The 17,123-nt window shown below is 45.6% G+C and overlaps 1 long non-coding RNA gene across 1 annotated transcript; it reads right to left on the bottom strand.

Annotated features, from left to right (window-relative positions):
* Positions 1 to 17,079, bottom strand: LOC148223177 (uncharacterized). Its single transcript, XR_015804799.1, has 3 exons — positions 16,946 to 17,079; positions 16,129 to 16,217; positions 1 to 120 (listed from the first exon to the last, which is right to left on the bottom strand). It is a non-coding gene; the product is annotated as an uncharacterized LOC148223177 (long non-coding RNA).
* Positions 17,080 to 17,123: the final 44 nt, after the last annotated feature.

Below are 17,123 nucleotides of genomic sequence, written 5' to 3'. Positions count from 1 at the left end.
GCCACTGCAAGGACAATGTCAGAGGGCTGACCACTCTGAGAGCCATAGCTTCCAGACAAAGGTGCTGCTGTGTGTGCCTGCCCATCCTCTCCTGCATGCAGCCAGCTCTGGGAACATCACCTGGAGGAAGATAAAAGTGAAATTATTACTTTTTACTAAACCAAACAGGAGATTTCTATCCCTTCTGCTTCTGCCTGTAACATGACATCTGTTGCCTGACAATTTTGAGACATTTTTATCTGAGAAGAGTGTTCCTTCAGATCAAGAAATGAGTCAGTACCTCTGCACACCCTGCTTGCTTCTCACGGATTGATTTGGAAACATGAATCCAACTAACTGCTTCCCCAAAGCATCCATCAGGAACCCTATCCTTGAAGTGATACAGGCCAGGACACCAATTCCAGCCACCAGCATCAGCCCTGCTTGCTGGGGCCTGCAGCAAACATTGAGTCGCTCCCTACACTATCTACAGTCATTTGAAATTGCAGAGACCTTAAAAGCTTTAATTCACAAACAAGATCCAGGCCTCCAAAGGCCATTTCCACAACACAAAATGGGCTGTGCAAGCTTTGACTGCATTATTTGGGGGGCACAGGCAGCACTCGGACTCTGTGAAATCTCTGCCTCTGCTTGCAGTTTCAGATTAAAAGGCAAACACATAAATGAGGATGCAGGGGTAAGTGGGAAGAGACTTCTACAAGAAAAATTGCCATTTATCTCCATTGTGAAGAGTCTGTAGTTTTCTACAAATGAAAGCTCACCGAAAGTGGAGAGGACCATCTCACAGAGATGCTACATGAGGTGCTTTATATTGCATAAGTTTGAAGGCACTTTTCCTTCTTTTCTTTCCCCCCACATTTGCCACAAAATAGTTGCGATGTTTTGCATATTTCTTTTTCTCCTCCCTTTTCTTCATGCCCCTCTGAGTTGAGTAAAATCAGTCTTAGCAGGGTTTCCCCTCTCTAGCATTTTTGCCAGTTTCACTTTTGTGTTTATTTACTTTCAACCGTCCCTTCAACTTTGGAGAAGTTGCATTTAGCAAAAGGAAAAACTACCACCCCTATAGCTCTGCTCTCATAACTGCTGAAGCTCTCACATCCCCAGCAACAGAAGGGTGGAAGAGGTGTGAAATGAGGGCAAAGAGAAGCATGGACCCTGAACTAAATGTTGAACAGGAAGAGGGAGGAAGTTGTAGGCAGGAGAGAGAGGATCTGAGGAGTGAAAGGAGGAGAGAAAAAGTTACAGGAAAGGTTTATGTTTGAATATGGATTTAAATGAAAATGCATTTTGATTTAACAAAAAGGAGGGTGCTAAACTCAGATCTCTGATATGAGCCACGCTGACAGGGACATTGGCTTGGAAGTTTCACAATGCTCATCTGCAGGAGTAGGTCCTGGAACAGGCTGGCAGACAATCCTTGACTTAGAAGGAAACAGCAAGTCTCAAGTTTCTCTTGGCTTAACCGAAAGCTGTAAAGCATATTCTTCCAGCCCTCCACTTGTATTCAGAGCTCCCCTGCGTACTTTGTTGATGAAATCTCTCACCCCAATTCAGGAGATAGCAGCGTTTGCTAAACATGCTCTGCTTTGCTACCAGAAGAGCTTCTGACCTTGTCCTGTCTTCTCCTTAGCGTTTGGCAAATACTTATCTGTACTCACTGTGACCTCCAGCCAGCTGGGTAAAAAGCTTTGGAGCCAAACATGTGCACAAATAATTCCAGGGGCAGCTGTTACTACTGCATTATCTCTTCCTGTGGTTTCTACAGATAGAAATAGTTAATACATGTTGCAGTTTACAGCCCCTTTCCCTTTAGCAGACCAAGGACCATCTTCCTTCAACTCAGGGCCATTAAACCCATGTCAGCAATGAGGGCCTTTAATCTGGTACTCCCCTGTGTTGCCAGATGTATCCTATCGGATGAAACAGAGCCCACAACAGCCAAAATCACACATCACAGCCCTGCCATCTTTAGCCAAGAAGGTCACCATTTAATCACTCTTCCCAAGTTATGTGTAACAGAGGCCATTCTGTGTGTATCCAAACACAGCACCCCCTCTCTCCAACCCCTTCAGCCTCCCACAGCCCAGACATGAGGTGTTTTTTCACCCTGACACATTGAGGTCCATGCCTGATCAGAGTTCATTCAACCCGAAGAGCAGCAATGACTCGCTTCCAAAAAATGAGACTATTACTGCTGGAGACCATTATGAAAGCCTGCGTGAAGCTGAAACCAGATGTGTGTTCAGCTCACTCCAAATATTGCTTAGAGCAAAGCCTTGGCTTGTTTTGATTTTGTTTTTTAAACAAAACAGGATTGACAGAATCTCCTCTGTAACAAGAAAGATTTTCTGATGTTTTTCTGCACTGCTGTTACAGTTGTGTGGCTGGGCTGGGAGCTCACACCCACCAACAGTGACCACAGCAGCTCTCAGAAGTGGATGAAGACATGGAAGGAGCCCTTATGTGATGGAATGGAAGTGATGGGAATGCCAGCCCATTTAAGTTCAGCTCCAAGAATCAGCTTGTGGTCATTGGGACCATGTTATTCTTTCAGTAGGATGTTCTGTATGAACCCCTGGAAGTGAGAGCGATAACATGGCTCAGATCACTTTTTGCCTTTACAGCAAGCCTTTCATCAGAGGAACCTCAAAGCAACTTGCCAGCAAGAATGGGCACAACCTCAAACTGTGCCTGTGAGATAAGCGAAGGATGGAATAGATTCACTGCTTAAAAGCACACAGCAGCTCTGTGGGATGAAGGAAAAATAAGAAAAAAAACCTTATATATATACATACACATTTGAAACCATACAGGGTTTTATGGAGAGGCAGCCTGGAAGGCTGCCAGGATACTGAAATTGCCACCCCTACACAACCACGAATACCATGGAAACCAGTGGGGCACTGGCAGGCAGGAAAGGAAATCAGCTGAAAAATGGCTTTCCATGAAATGCAGCCAGGCTGGGACACTGCTCCCCTCCTGAATGAGGGAGAACTACGTGCCTAAGCACCAGTGCTGCTGCTGGTGGGAGCTGGACTCCAGGAGAGAGTCATTCCCACTAATTTCCCAGCCTGGGGTAACGCTTTCCTGGCGGCGGCCAGTGGATGACAGTAAAAAGAGGGGTGGCTGAAAACTGCTACATCATGTCAGCTGTGTGATGGGGGTAGTGGAAACCCTGAGTGCCTAGTAAAGCTTCAACACATGCTGGGAGGTATAGGAAGATCAAAGCCAGCTGACATCTGAATGAGGACAGAGAAGGAACATGTATGTGCAAGCTCCTGCCTGCCCTGTCTGGGGAGGCACAATTAAAAGGCATGAAACACTCACCAGTTTCCCCTCAAAATACTAAGAAAGCTCAAAAAAGGATTCCTTTAACCTGAACGAAAGTAAGTAAAGGAAAGAGGCCTGGAAAACAAAGCCAAAAATAACAAATGAAACTGAATATAACAGGAATACCAGAAATAAACAAACCCAGACAAGCAGTGGAGGAGGAATGAACACACTGTTAATCTGTCAAGTACACCGTGCCCACATCAAACTACAGAGTAAGCCCAGAGAAATACCCAGCCTCCCAGCTGAGCAAGGGCACCTGCTTGTTACCAAACAGCACACATCCCTTAAAAAGTCATACTCCTGGTAAGCCAAGGAGGAGGAATTTAAGCATAGAGCAGCTGGACTCATTCAAAATACTGTTAAGAGGAACAGCGGCATCTTATGAGTAAGCTGGATATGGCGCAACCAGCACCAGGCTTGAACAAAAATAGCCCAGTGGAGATGAGAGGCAAGTAGAGACACCAGTACACAGCTCTCCCTCTGTCTCTCAACAGCTGAAGGATGCAGAAGTGATCTCCTACAGAGCCTAGATTGAATAGAGGCAGGGGGACATTTCTACAGAAAAGCAGAGAGGTCTGGAAAACCAGAGAAGCAGCAGAGCAGCATTTCTGCTACACCGAAATGCACAGAGCTAACTGGCCTTCCAATAACCACAGGGGAGGGCTGGAAAGGGATGGGAGCATTGCCATGGCTGGCCCTGATAAGGCTCTGTCTAGGAACAGGCAAGGGCTGTGCTCATGGCCCAGCTGAGAAACGGGTCTGGAGGAGTGCGAGAACAGGATAACATCAGGCACTTCTCACACAGCTGAAGGACCGCCACTGGTCATCAGGAGACAAGTGCAGATGGGAGACTTTAAAGTGGTGCCAGAAAAAACAAGCTACAGCCAGGGTCGAGGAACATGGGATCCAACTCCTAGTTGTCAGCAATTGTGGTGTATACATTGCTGAAAAACAGATGCAGTGCCAGGAAAATCCAACTCCCAGCATGAAAAGAATAACTTAGGAATGATAATGAGAGAAGCCAAAGCAACTGTGACTGTGAATTAGTGATTACATAAAAGTTTTTATCTTAAAGTTATTTTAGGCTAAATTCAGAAGTAATTTTTTCAGCCATGAATGCTCTCTCGAGACCCTGTGATTTGGCCACAAATTGCTACATCTTAAAAAATAAATAAAAAAAAAAAAAAAAAGAAAAAAGCACAACAACAACAAAAAAAAAGATTCTCTTTTTATGCTGAAATATATAGCAGCCAATAGCTTTGGCTGGCATCAAACACTTGTCCAGCAGGTAGCTGAAGTTCTCTGCTTTATGCCATCCAGCATCACTGTGAGGGACAGGCCAGTCTTCAGGATTTGCTCCCTTATGTGGCTGCTACCCAGGGAAGTGGGAACCGTGGCTGTTTGGTATGCAGACAAGTACGTGTTATTCAAGCTCCCTGAAACAAGTGAGGCACAATCCACATCACAGTTCCTCCCACTTGGACCTATCAAAGCTACTCCTGAAAAACTGAACATACAGCAGCCTGGGTACTGCCATAACGAAACGTAGCAATCATCACTACCCACCACGTGCTGAACAGCAATAAAAATGTCTTTTCAAAATAGCTGATTTGGGTTAAAAAAACTACCCATATCTCAGTAGCAGGCTCACAAGAACAGCAAAAAGATTCTCTCTATCCCATTCCTTGGGCAGTACTGAGCTCAGCAGGAGCTCTGGGCTTCATACCTGGAGATCTCTGTGTAATTTCAAATGGGGCATCTGCAAATCTCTGAGCCCAGTAAGTCCCAAAGCAATGCAGCCACAATGAGAAAACTCTCTCCATTCCAGTTGGAGACTCATCACACACACAAAACTTCCCTGCTTATTCTTTGGGCTTGGCTTACCACGAGTAATATGCTGCCAGTCTGCAATTGCTAAGGAGGTATCAAAAATAACACGAGAAAGTGAATACTTGGAGCAGGAGACACACCCCTCCCATGACAGATGACCTGCTGTAAAAGCCCTTACAAAAGCAAGGGAATGTGCTCAAATACCTGTCGTAAAATCCGAAGCTTGAATGCTGTGCAGCCAAAAATCCTGGAAATAGTTCTTTCAAATCATGCAAACACTTTGGAGAATCTGAGAGAAGAACTGGAAATAGCTTTAGATAAAAGAACTTTTTCATGTCAGCTGGCAAAAGGCAAACAGATGGATCAGATAGATGGATAGACGGGGCTTAAAGCCACTTTTGTCTCAGCAGTGGGCTGGGTTTGTGTATGCAATGTCTGAAGGCAGCATATCTCATTATCTGACTCTTAAATGTTAGCTTTATGAAATCATATCAGATGAAGCTGCAGCCTTCAAAAGCATCTCTCAGCCTGGCAGGACTCTCACCTTCCTCCCAGCAGCACCTTCAGCAGCCTGGGGCTGGGTTGGTGCTCATGCAGACCCCTCAGGTTCTCCCCTACTCAGAGCATCAGTCCAGGCTCTGTCAAAGCTCAAGAAGGTTTGTTATGGTGCAGGGAGTTTCACAAACACTTGGTCAAAACTCTTATGTTCCCATAGTGCAACAGCAGCAGGATGACCCCACAGGGCAAGAAATGAAGGATGCTGTGAAGGCTGAAGGGAAATCCCCCAAATTGTGTTTGATATGTTTAAGAGAAACTCACTGAAAGCAGGATGTGATCCACACAAAACAAACCAGGGTAAGCATTCTCTATTTTTCATAGCCTGTGCAGCCTGAGTAAAGGTGATATTTGGTCTTAGCTGTGCTTTTGATGCATGAATCTAAAAAGGCCAAACTGAGCCACCTCAGAAGAGGAATTACACCTTGTTTGATGGGGATGGGCCACAGGTTTGCACGAGCCCTTGGAGTTTGCTTAGAGCCTGACACTTGCTCCTCACTCCTTATGTACTTTTCTCATAGGGTGACTACAATGGGGGGTATGGCTGTCCCCAGTAGTGGCAGCTCATTGCCTGTGATGTTTGTCACAAAGTGCAAGGACCACAGACCCCACAGCTCCCTCCAGCATCTCATCTCCTGGGACTTCAGAGGGTCACTGCCAATGTGACATCTCAGTTCTGCTGGATCACCAGCCAGAGCAAACCAGGGTCTCTGCAGCACCTCAACTGGTGTGAAGAGATTACAGAAATCTGGAAAGACTAAAATAGCTACACGGGCCAGGAACAGCTTAACTTTCTTTTAGAAATGTGGGTTTTGCTGTATTTGAACTATCCCTGAAGATTTCATGTCAAAATGGAATTGTGTAATGAATATTAAATGTTTATCAAGAAATTCACAGTTGAAAGTGGTCTGCAATGACAGATCAAAAAAGAAAATATCCCCTGCACCATTTCTATTCTCATTTTTTAATGACACATTAATTAATCCAGAAGGACTTTAATACTCACCTTTATAGATAATTTTGCATTTCACATCAGACATTAAACTTTGCCATCTTGTTCAAGAAGACTGAGTTACCAAAGACATGACAGGATTACACCATCAAAGTTGCAACATTGAAGTCCTGGCATGACTAATCCCCATGTAAATGGAAAAAGACCAAAGATGGGCAGTGTGTGCAGTGGGTAGGTGCAGAGCCAGACAGTCTCCTCCAGCCCACAGGCGCATGGGAAGCATGTCCCATCCACATAGGAACAGCCTTGGGTCTCTGCCACCCTCTTCTTTGGGTGCCTTCATAGGGACAGTGGCACAGGTGGCCCTGTGGGCACAGCAGGGCTTGTCTTGTGGCTGTTCCCCTCACATCAGGACAGTGGCTCAGGATAAGGGGGTTGCTCCCAGGAAGAATGCTGGATTCTTTGTTTGCTTTCATAAGCGTGTTCATGGGAAAAATCCACCTTTGCATGAAGCATAAAACCACTTTTTTAAACGGTGGTCTTTGAAAGACAAGCAAAACTGACCACTGTAAATGGCACTTGAGAGAGCACACAGGCTTTGTGGTCCATCTTAGAGAAGTCAGCTGCCACAAGAAGACATCACCAAGCTGGCTTCTCTTTCCTGTTGGCATCATCTTGTGATGATTCACAGAGCTCAGCTGAATGGCATTGATGATGTGTCTGCATGATGCAATGGCAGAGCTGTGTCAGATCCAACACCACAGCACTTCTTTTCAGAGTAAGGACACTCATATTTTTGCTTGGCAGAACCAGTCTAGCCAAAAACTTGTATGAAGTTGGCCCAAACCCTTCCCCAGCAGAGAGCAGGGGTGACTGATACAGGCTCCCACGAGGGTCACTGTGGGCTTGTGTCTCTCTCCATCTGAATTCATTACAGGGAAGGTGAGGGCAGGACTTGCTGTTTCAAGGGACTTGTCCTCACAGGGCAGCATTTCCTGTGGTTTCTGCCATTGAGCTGACAGCACAGGGACCAGAAACAAGAGATGCGAATTAAATATAGAAAAGAAGAAAGACCTGCATATTTTGCAGGCATGAAACTTGACTATGGCTAGGCAAAATAGTTCATTGCACAAATTTCTGAAAGTCAGGGCATCATGAGGTGATGGCAATCAACAGCTGACAGACAAAGGAAACCCGATGTTTAAGTTGCGTGTTGAGCAAATTTGATTGAGAAATCAGAGAAAGCACAGATTCTGTTGTTCTACATCCAGATTTTTTTTAGGTGAAAAATGCACTTGAAGCTCTTTCTTGCAGCTTTGACCTCAGGAAACAGCAGTTGTTCAATTGTCAGTGTCAGAGTTGTGAGCTCCAGTGATTTATTCAAGTCTCATACTAGCTGATATTTCTGACAGTTTGGAGACTTGTGAATAAATCAGCTTTTCAGCTATTATCAGCCTAAGTTTCTACACATTCTGCTAAAACAAAGGAAAATAAACTGGTCCTACAAATGTGCATACCAGCAGTCAGCCAAACCCCCGAGGCTGCTACCTGAAAAACCCAGTCTTTTTTTTTTTCTTTAGTTGATGATATGGTGTGGGACATAACAAGTCTTGTTTCTTAATGCCTGGAGTTACTTTTAGATGATACCTAGATTGCACCTTCAGGTTGCACAGGTACATTGGGACTGTGCTGTTCCATTGTCACAGGCTGCAGTGCCCGCAGTACCTGCACTTGTGACTCACCACAGCACCACGGGGCGTTGGGAGGCTCATCCACCACCACTGGCAGCCCATCAAGCCTTGTGCAAAACCTCCACCAGGACCTGCAGGAGATGTGCCTGCTCTCACTGCTGCTGCTGGAAACCATCAGGAGTCTCCAGGAAATGCCAGTCAGAAAGGGCTGGAGACAGCAACAAAGGAAAAATAAATCCCAGCCTAGCGTATCAGAAGATATTTAGTATAAAGGAATATTTACAAGTCCAGCTTTGTGCTTTAGGCACAGCACTTGATAAAAGAAGTCTTCTCAGTCTTTTTCATTGGCAAAATGATGCACATCAGTTGGACTTTGGAAACAAAAGGTGAACAGTCTGATAAAGCAGATGCCTGGTTCCTGAACAAGGCTCTGACCCTCACTCCAAAACAAGTGTCTTGAGCATTTGCCTGTAAGACTGAGGCCATTTACCAGTGTCTTTCAAAGCAAACAGAAAGGTCACCATTGGTCACAATAAGAGTTGGATCCAGATGAAATGCTGCACTCAGCAACTCAAGTTTCTACTAATTTTTCAAGAGATAATAAGCTTTTGCAAACCTCTGGAGAATGAAAACTTTCACTTACAGCTCCACTGACTTCACCTTCCTGCTCCAACAACATAAACAAAGCAAATTACCTGAGACTTGCAGAGCACGGTGGCCAGGACAGCATAGTCTTCCTGTTTGTACATAAGAGGAAGTATTTCCTGGTTTGCAAGGTGTGGTCAAGCAAAAGGAACAGCTCCTTTTCTTCAATTAATTTTGTTGCTATTTGTATCTGCACTTTCTTTCATAGTTTCAGGTGCAGTAGTTATGAGGAATATCTGCTTCAAGGCATAAACAGTGTCAGTTCTCAATCTGCCTTCCCTTGCCTTCTCTCCCAAAATAAGTGTGAGGCCCTTTCCCACAGATGCTCCAGAGCAGATCTATTTTGATCACCAAAATATTAAACCCACAAACTCAGGGGAGGAAAATAAAAATAAATAAAAAATAAAAGGCCTTTCAAATCAAGTGAATAAGCCAACGGGGAAAAAAATAGACTCAGTCATTTCTCCTACCCGTTTAATTAATAGCATTCCACTTCAGAAAGGGCATGCACAGAGCAAACCTCTCCGAGTGCCTGTTCACAGCCGAGCTCCTGCAGCTGCCCCTGTCCTGCCCTCCCTACTGGGCCAGGGCTCTGTCCTGCCCCTGCCAGGGCCAGAGCAGGCTGTGCCCGAGGCAAGGCTGCCTGTGGGGCAGGGCTCCTCACCCGGGCCCTGCTCCAGCCAAGTGTTTGAGCAGGCACATACCCTAGTGAAAGGAGCAGGGCTGGTTGTGCTTCAAGATAAGATTGTCTGCCAGGGCTTTGTTGGAGGCAGCCTTACAGATGCAGGAAGGAAAACAAGCTGGAAAGATGGCAAAAGGAGAATGAAAAAAATGCTCCAAGGGAAGCAGCACTGGTAGGAGACAAAGAGCTCCTAGACAGTGAAGGGGACTTGTGCAGAGCACATTTAGAACTCCCCTCATCCCACTCAATTGTGTGTTCTGCACCTCCCAGGGCAGCCAGTGCTGGGGCAGGGGACCTTGGCAGGAGGTGAAACATCCACCCATACCCCACTGCGAACTGAACAAGCAGCTGGACACTGGCTGTGAGGCCACCTGCAGCAGGGACTGCTTTGCTCAACAGCGGCAAAACCTACCTAGGAAACAAGCTGTGGGGCTACTGACCTAGTAAGTATTTCAGTGGCACCAGGAGAAGCATTTGTTGGCATAATTTGGAGGAGAATGATCAAATGCTGCTCCCACAAGAGAGGTGACAGGTGAAGGACAGCAAGAACAGCAGAGCCAGCCCAGCAGCCCCTGCTGCTCAAAAATCGAGCACAGCACTCAAGCACTCATGTTTGCTTGTTCGGGTTGCTTGGCTGTTTTTCCAGATTTAGTCTCCTGTTGCATCCATGGGTAAGGCCCTGCACTCAGTCTGTCCTGTAGATGTACAAAGAGAACAAGGACTTTCACAGAGGGTCCATGGAGGCCCACCACTTCCTTAGAGATAAAGGTTTTACTGCTTGAACATCTTGCTTCAAGCAAGGCAAGGATTCAAGGGGAAATCCTAGTTCCAGTTTAGCTCAAACTAACCTAGCCTAGCCTTTTCCATCCACCTGTCCCACGGGTAATTTATTTGGCATAGTTTCCTGGTTTGCACATCTCCACTTCTTATGGCCCTTTCTCCATTGCTCCAATCCACAGCAACAGGAGAATGGAGTCTCCAGCTGGACAATGAGGATGGTGTGAGGGCAGAGAGGCCAGAGGCAGCCGAGTTCTGCACGTTGAGGTGGGAAACAGCACTGCATAATATATGGTTTTGGTTCTCTGCAGTCTGGAGGCTAAAACCAGCACCAGCAGCCCAACAGGAGCCCTGCTGAGTACAGGGACTAGCTGTGGGGTTGGGACCAGCTCAGTCCTGTTTGAACTCAACTGACTGGTGATAAACTCAGTGAGCCAGACAAGACCTGAGACAAGATAATCCACACAGCTTCCTGCTGCACTTTTGGCCTGATGCATCTCCAAGTTAAAGCAGCACCTTGACCTCACAAGTGGCTGAGCTGTGGTTCCTGGCACACACTGGACCTCGAGCACAGGAGCAACAAGACTGGGCCAGAGGGTCCAGAGCTGTGCCAGAGCACCGTGGGCAGTTGCTCAGCCCCAGGGACCTAGGAATGGCAGGGTACTTCCACAGCTACTGCTTTGTGCCCTGAGGCTCAAGGACTTTGCTTTTTCCAGAACAAGGAAAAGAGACTTGTGCTAAGTACGTCAGTTTGTTTAATCCACCGTACAGAAACAAAAGCCTGAGAGGTTCAAAGCTCCAGTGTTTATTCTATCAAGCTTATTTCTGGGCTAAATAAACCATCAAAATCTAAGTCTCAGCTGAAAACATCTAAACATGCTAGCTGAAGCTAATGAATAGTTAGTGTTTGGCAAAGACAAAGCATGAATCCCTAATTATTGTGAGTCACCTGGACAAACCAGAGCAGTAGTCAACAAAAAAATCCCTTTGAATAACTCAGTAGGAATGAAGATAACTAGAAACATGCACATCATCACCACCACATCCCGCAGCCCTGGTGAGGCTAGAGGGGGGCAGTTCTGTAGAGGATGTTTCAGATCCCCATTGGTCACTGAGCCAGGACCCCATGCCAGTCTCACCAGAAGCCCATCCCTGCATACAAGGGCAGTCTGACATCCACATTCCCTCCATGACTCATAGGATTGGACAAGTCAGGCTTTTGCAGACAACAAAATGATAAAAATCATATTGCTTGGGGGAGTGCCAAGCTATTATTTCACCCAATTAGAGTCTTGAACTGTTGAAAGTTAAAAGGATTTCCTCTGGAAAGAGAACATTCCCCAGCCAGAAAGTCTCCAGAAAGGTACGGGCGCAATAACTCCTGGCATTTGGTGTTAGGAAACAATCGTCTAGACAAAGCTGCCTTCTTTTGATTTGTTTTTGATGACATTTTTAAAAGATGCAACAGTACAGATCCTAGGACTTGAATTTCTATTTTTACACTCTGGATACCTGTGACAGCTTCACACGTCCAGAACATGCTGGAAATTATTTCCTCATCTTTGGTAGTTTTATTTAACCACTACAGTCTAGAAGTACTATACCCCTGGGGTTCTAATGGATGGCTATCACTATTTGCATGGATGCACTGTCAGGCAGGAACAAGAGCTGCCTGCACTGATCCCACAGCTGAAACTGCCTCCTGGGGAGACCATGAGAGGATTTGGCCCCATATCAGTCCTGCTTGAGAAGCCTCAGTTGATCTGAGGAGCACAAGGGGCTCTTGCCCCAGGGGTCTCGCAGGAAAGTGCCCAATACTCTGGTGCAAAGGTTCAAACACCCCCTCATGCACTGCACGTGGCACACCTGGGTTTGGGCACAGGAGCTCTCTCTTGGCATTCTTCACCCAACTTGGCACCTCTTTTTCCATACCTCCTTGCTGTGAGCCAAGCAAAGCCATGGAGAATTGTGCTAAGGGGAAGGTTTTTACCTTGTCCTGTTGTTCCCAGGTGGGCACAGGCAAGCTGGCCATGGGGAGGAAGCAGCTTCCCCTGCCACAGCACTGCCCATGATTGCTTCAGCATGTTGCAATACACTGATTGAGCAACTGGCAATTATATTGCATTTATCTCTATCTGCAGTGTTATGGTGTTACATTCACAGCTGTCTAAACAAGAGCCTGCTTCCCATCCACAGTATCTTCCATTTTGTGTGGCCTTGCTGATCCTGCAGCAGAGAGTAGCAGTAAAGACTAAGCTCATGTTTTGGTGCTGCCCCCACCCAACCAGTGCCACACCAGTTATTAAAAAATAATTTTAAAATGTGCTTCTACATTGCTACAAAAGCAACTTTACTGGCACCCTGCAAAAGGAAATGTTTTGTCTTTTGGCACAGCAAGCTTTAGTTCCTTTTCAAGAAGAGGGAATTCAGTGTGGCTGCTCTGAGACTGGCTGTAGCTTTATCAAGAGAGATTTCATCATGGATTTAGACAACCTTGCTCGCAGCCATTGTGCTGTCAAACAGGTTTCCTTCCTCTTCTTCCCAACACTTCTACATCACATCCTATTTAGAGCTCTTACAGTGCTTCATAAATAATGTGATAATGAGAGCCCTGTACACTTGTGGGATTTGGGACGCATTATCTCAGTTTTTAAGAGGTGGAATATGAAGATCAGAGATTAAAGGTGGCAAGTCCAATGGGCTGTGATCCAAACGACTTCTTCTAATTCATTCCCCTTACATTTGGAGCCCTTTCCTGGCTTACACAGTCAGCCCAGCTTTCACACTTCTTCATCTCAGCACTTGAGTCCTGCCCCATCCTTTCTGTCCAGGGTACCTCACAAATTTTGCACAAGAACATCACTGTCTGCCACTCACTGTATTGTGCTTGAGGACTGTAGAGACGAAATTGCTGTTTCCATTGGACAGTAACTGGGATGAGAAATTAAACATCAGAAAATCTGTTGTAGATTAATACTGCTGAAAACTTGAGTCATTGAACATAGGGATGCTCACTGCTGTAAGAGGAATAACCTTTTGCTTATGAAATACAACAGAGTGCAAAGGACATAAAAAGAAAACAAAAGCCCAGAGCTAGGGCTCACCCTTGGAGGACAAGCACTCACTGCAGAAGCTCCTGGGTTTCCAGCAGGGGCTAATTAGGCATAAGGAAGTGCAAGCATGGATGGAGCATTTGGCAGCACTCCATGTAAACCAGAAAAGGCAGCCTCCATCTTAGGGCATCACCAGCTCTGTGGGGGGCAAGGCTGGCTGATGCCGAGGGCTGCACATCATACCCAGTGGCTGGAGAGGCACAGAGACTGAACCTGACAACTCAGACAAGATTTCTATTAAAAATTGTAAGCTGCTCCAAAAGACAACATGCTGCTGTGCTTCTCCCTGAGAACAGGAAGGTACTGCTGAGCTGTCTATAGTTTATAATAAAATTATTATTTTTTCCAGTGAAAGTGAAGCCTTGCTGAAGGACCACACAGGCACCAGGATGCGGCACAGACAGCAGGAAGCTGACTTGTGGGATTTTCCATGTGAAGAAATAGCTTGGGAGGGATGGGTGAGCTGAAGGTTTTACCTGAAAAACACCAGTGGTTCTGTCCCTCCACAGCAGGCAGGCTTCTTGACCCCTGAGCAGTTACCTCTGTGTCTCCACACCAGTCTCAGCAGGCACCTCTCACTGAAGGGACGCACAAAATCCCAGGGTAGCTCTGAAGAACGCCACTCCAGAGCAGAAGGGCCAGTGCCTGGACTGGTACATAGTGCCTGCCCATCTCATTCGGTGACAGGGAAAAAACAGGGTGCCTCTACCTGGCTTCTGATACCCAACAAGAGCTGCTGCACATCGGCAAGGACACAAGGCAGGCATGCAGAGGATGTGTCTGTGGGTGGTAGGAACAATTTCAGGATGGCTGGAGCAAGCAGGATGCCTGCAGGCAGCAGGAGACGCCTGAAAGGAAGTGCACATCCATGGCCTGTAAGCACTGGGGTGAGGGGCTGCTGCAGGCCAGGGCTGCAGCAGTTCCCTGAAATGTTCCCATGAAAACAGTTCCTCATGCACAGGGAATGCTACTAGACAAATTTCCAAGCAACAAACAATCAAACAAAATCCCCAAAGTCTGTTTTCCAAACGACTACAGTCTTAGCCTGAAGAAAACACTCATTTTCCTGACAAGGGCTTTCACGGTGCTAAGCAGCAACTCAAAAAGCTGGATGATATCTCTGGTGAGAGAGTGCCCCAGCAGAAGCAGACAGTGAGCAGCCCCTGCACTCACTGATACCCATTCTGCAGAGTAGGGATGACAGCACAACACACAGCTGTTCTGTTCCAAAGAAGAAAAAAAACTATCGGAGAATACCGCTCAAAAAAAACCCAACCCAAATTTAAAAAGACCAACCAAACCAAAAAATCCCCAACTAAAATCCAAACCACTAATTTTGCTAGGTGCTTTGCAGCTGACAGCCAGCATGACTTTCCTTTTGGGTCAGTGTGACTAACAAGGAGAAACAGGTAGGACCTCAGGCCAGAAACTGCCAGGCCCACATACTTCACACAGAACTGTTCCCCTCAGAGGGAACACGCAATGTTGTCACCAGCACACACAGAAAGGCTTCACAGTCACTCAGATGAGCACCTGGCAGCTCCCAGGTGGCTGGGCTGGCGGTTGTGTCCCTGGAAGTGGAGGCTGCTTGAAACCCCTTCCCCCTGGTAGGGGCTCTAACTGCAGACTGTCAGCTATGAATTAAAATTTACTGTGGGCTGTGAAGGAAGGCTGCCTGCCCCTCCAGCTCTCAGTCAACATGAGAAAAATTTTCCAAAGTCCTTTCAAACTGACAACCATCCCTTTGAAACACCCTCATTCACTCTGTTCTAGGCTTAGCTCTAGTTCATCAACCACTTTGCACTGCTAGCTTTGGCCTAGAGTAACCCCTATTGGTAAAATGCTCTAAGGATCATATAATTTTAAATCTTTCTGTTCCACAGGTCTTGCTGTTTTGCTTTCAAAGCCATCATCAGTCTGGCTAACTTCTTTCTACATTCAAAATACTCAAACTCTCTAACCTTAGTATAACTTTAGTTATGGGATTGTGGTTTTGCTTTACCAGCAGACTAAGTAAAAGACCCATTTTTAGATGAATCACCTCCCTTACAAAAACTAGTGACCTATAGTTCAGGCTCTACATAAATGTCTTTGACACACAATTACTCCTTACAGGAGAGGCTGTACAAGCCTCAAATCTACTGTAAAAAGATAAACGGTTTGGGTGTCAATTAAAGGCCTGTCACAATACTCAGGTAAGAATCACCACTTCTCTGTACAGAGGTTGCAGGGATTTCCCATCTATAACTGAAGGCTTTATTATTATTTTAAGGTGCAAGACTGTACACAAATGCCCAAACCATCGTTTGTGGAAAACCATGCGTGAGCAAACCAATCTTATCTGCTTGAACTGATAAGCAACTTGAAATGCAATGACCTGGCTTACAGTGACTGCAGTCTATCACCACTGTTTATTTTCACTGATCATATTTAGGACTTGAGCTGAATACACTTACCAATGTTTCAGCAGTAGCCCTTGTGGATATGCAGCTCACCGTCTTGAAGATGAGGAGGTTAACAGTTTAAACTAGAACCCAGAGTATTCTTTACCTGCTTAAAAGAGGTGATAGCAGACGAGTATATGGTCTATCCAGCACTGAAAAGCTTCAAATTTGCTTCCTCTTCTCCACCCAGAATTTCTGGGTCATAGACATTTTGAAAGAGAATAAAGTAGAAGCTTTAGTTAATTGGGTATTAAAATCAACATTCCCAGCACGGGAGCAGGAGAAGGAAAGACATGCTGCTTCATGACCGAGCTCCAATGGGCTGCCTTGTGAGATGGAAGCTGGCCTGCACTGGACATGGGCTTGCAATGATAAAATGTGCCACATAAGGAAAGAGGGGGAATCTCATTCCCTTGTTATCAAAGGAAAAAGCAAAAGGAAAGAAAAAGTGGCCATAAAAAAATAACTTTTCACAATTTCAATCCCATTCATTAGACCTACTAGCAACCGATGTTCATATAAATTTTCTGATTAGGGTAAATTATACAGGACACTTTCTGAACAGCACATACATAATTTATCTGATACGTTTGAAGAAGAAACTACATTAACAGTTCAGAGGAAATTGAACTCGATGTCCGGGTAAGGACTCCTGTTTCAAAACGCATTTACAATAAAGAAACCTAAAAGCACTAATAGTCAACTCTTCTTTTTCATTATGAATACTTTTTAATACCTTTGCTGCCCATTTAAACATTTCAGCTTAGATTCATCTTGCTTGTTTAGTAAAAAGCCGAGGAACTGGAATGGTCTCAGTACACCCTCAATTAGAGCAGTTAAACTCACTGCAACCTTCCTAAGGGGAAAAAAAAAGCAGTTCATATTCTTAATACTGGTAGAACAGTGCATTAGTAACTTGTTACCAATCTCATCGGGGATCCACTTCACTAACAGTCCATGAGCCATGGGCAGTTCAGTACCAAGGAGCTGCTCAGTAACCTGTATTGCAGAGAAAAACACCAGCTACACTGGCTGCAGTTACCACATCTTACTCAGCTGAAGGAACTCATTTTTGTTTAGGTAATACTTTACCACTACACA

The sequence above is a fragment of the Sturnus vulgaris genome, chromosome 7 (genome assembly GCF_052056855.1).
Source record: "Sturnus vulgaris isolate bStuVul1 chromosome 7, bStuVul1.hap1, whole genome shotgun sequence".
Taxonomy (NCBI): domain Eukaryota; kingdom Metazoa; phylum Chordata; class Aves; order Passeriformes; family Sturnidae; genus Sturnus; species Sturnus vulgaris.
The sequence above is the reverse complement of the archived record's forward strand: the minus strand, read 5'-3'. Positions and strand labels throughout refer to the sequence as shown.